Raw genomic sequence first — 2,500 nt, 5'->3', positions numbered from 1 at the left:
GGTTAGGGTTAGGGTTAGGGTTAGGGTTAGGGTTAGGGTTAGGGTTAGGGTTAGGGTTAGGGTTAGGGTTAGGGTTAGGGTTAGGGTTAGGGTTAGGGTTAGGGTTAGGGTTAGGGTTAGGGTTAGGGTTAGGGTTAGGGTTAGGGTTAGGGTTAGGGTTAGGGTTAGGGTTAGGGTTAGGGTTAGGGTTAGGGTTAGGGTTAGGGTTAGGGTTAGGGTTAGGGTTAGGGTTAGGGTTAGGGTTAGGGTTAGGGTTAGGGTTAGGGTTAGGGTTAGGGTTAGGGTTAGGGTTAGGGTTAGGGTTAGGGTTAGGGTTAGGGTTAGGGTTAGGGTTAGGGTTAGGGTTAGGGTTAGGGTTAGGGTTAGGGTTAGGGTTAGGGTTAGGGTTAGGGTTAGGGTTAGGGTTAGGGTTAGGGTTAGGGTTAGGGTTAGGGTTAGGGTTAGGGTTAGGGTTAGGGTTAGGGTTAGGGTTAGGGTTAGGGTTAGGGTTAGGGTTAGGGTTAGGGTTAGGGTTAGGGTTAGGGTTAGGGTTAGGGTTAGGGTTAGGGTTAGGGTTAGGGTTAGGGTTAGGGTTAGGGTTAGGGTTAGGGTTAGGGTTAGGGTTAGGGTTAGGGTTAGGGTTAGGGTTAGGGTTAGGGTTAGGGTTAGGGTTAGGGTTAGGGTTAGGGTTAGGGTTAGGGTTAGGGTTAGGGTTAGGGTTAGGGTTAGGGTTAGGGTTAGGGTTAGGGTTAGGGTTAGGGTTAGGGTTAGGGTTAGGGTTAGGGTTAGGGTTAGGGTTAGGGTTAGGGTTAGGGTTAGGGTTAGGGTTAGGGTTAGGGTTAGGGTTAGGGTTAGGGTTAGGGTTAGGGTTAGGGTTAGGGTTAGGGTTAGGGTTAGGGTTAGGGTTAGGGTTAGGGTTAGGGTTAGGGTTAGGGTTAGGGTTAGGGTTAGGGTTAGGGTTAGGGTTAGGGTTAGGGTTAGGGTTAGGGTTAGGGTTAGGGTTAGGGTTAGGGTTAGGGTTAGGGTTAGGGTTAGGGTTAGGGTTAGGGTTAGGGTTAGGGTTAGGGTTAGGGTTAGGGTTAGGGTTAGGGTTAGGGTTAGGGTTAGGGTTAGGGTTAGGGTTAGGGTTAGGGTTAGGGTTAGGGTTAGGGTTAGGGTTAGGGTTAGGGTTAGGGTTAGGGTTAGGGTTAGGGTTAGGGTTAGGGTTAGGGTTAGGGTTAGGGTTAGGGTTAGGGTTAGGGTTAGGGTTAGGGTTAGGGTTAGGGTTAGGGTTAGGGTTAGGGTTAGGGTTAGGGTTAGGGTTAGGGTTAGGGTTAGGGTTAGGGTTAGGGTTAGGGTTAGGGTTAGGGTTAGGGTTAGGGTTAGGGTTAGGGTTAGGGTTAGGGTTAGGGTTAGGGTTAGGGTTAGGGTTAGGGTTAGGGTTAGGGTTAGGGTTAGGGTTAGGGTTAGGGTTAGGGTTAGGGTTAGGGTTAGGGTTAGGGTTAGGGTTAGGGTTAGGGTTAGGGTTAGGGTTAGGGTTAGGGTTAGGGTTAGGGTTAGGGTTAGGGTTAGGGTTAGGGTTAGGGTTAGGGTTAGGGTTAGGGTTAGGGTTAGGGTTAGGGTTAGGGTTAGGGTTAGGGTTAGGGTTAGGGTTAGGGTTAGGGTTAGGGTTAGGGTTAGGGTTAGGGTTAGGGTTAGGGTTAGGGTTAGGGTTAGGGTTAGGGTTAGGGTTAGGGTTAGGGTTAGGGTTAGGGTTAGGGTTAGGGTTAGGGTTAGGGTTAGGGTTAGGGTTAGGGTTAGGGTTAGGGTTAGGGTTAGGGTTAGGGTTAGGGTTAGGGTTAGGGTTAGGGTTAGGGTTAGGGTTAGGGTTAGGGTTAGGGTTAGGGTTAGGGTTAGGGTTAGGGTTAGGGTTAGGGTTAGGGTTAGGGTTAGGGTTAGGGTTAGGGTTAGGGTTAGGGTTAGGGTTAGGGTTAGGGTTAGGGTTAGGGTTAGGGTTAGGGTTAGGGTTAGGGTTAGGGTTAGGGTTAGGGTTAGGGTTAGGGTTAGGGTTAGGGTTAGGGTTAGGGTTAGGGTTAGGGTTAGGGTTAGGGTTAGGGTTAGGGTTAGGGTTAGGGTTAGGGTTAGGGTTAGGGTTAGGGTTAGGGTTAGGGTTAGGGTTAGGGTTAGGGTTAGGGTTAGGGTTAGGGTTAGGGTTAGGGTTAGGGTTAGGGTTAGGGTTAGGGTTAGGGTTAGGGTTAGGGTTAGGGTTAGGGTTAGGGTTAGGGTTAGGGTTAGGGTTAGGGTTAGGGTTAGGGTTAGGGTTAGGGTTAGGGTTAGGGTTAGGGTTAGGGTTAGGGTTAGGGTTAGGGTTAGGGTTAGGGTTAGGGTTAGGGTTAGGGTTAGGGTTAGGGTTAGGGTTAGGGTTAGGGTTAGGGTTAGGGTTAGGGTTAGGGTTAGGGTTAGGGTTAGGGTTAGGGTTAGGGTTAGGGTTAGGGTTAGGGTTAGGGTTAGGGTTAGGGTTAGGGTTAGGGTTAGGGTTAGGGTTAGGGTTAGGGTTAGGGTT

The sequence above is a fragment of the Equus przewalskii genome, chromosome 4 (genome assembly GCF_037783145.1).
Source record: "Equus przewalskii isolate Varuska chromosome 4, EquPr2, whole genome shotgun sequence".
In the NCBI taxonomy this organism is placed as follows: Eukaryota; Metazoa; Chordata; class Mammalia; order Perissodactyla; family Equidae; genus Equus; species Equus przewalskii.
The sequence above is the reverse complement of the archived record's forward strand: the minus strand, read 5'-3'. Positions refer to the sequence as shown.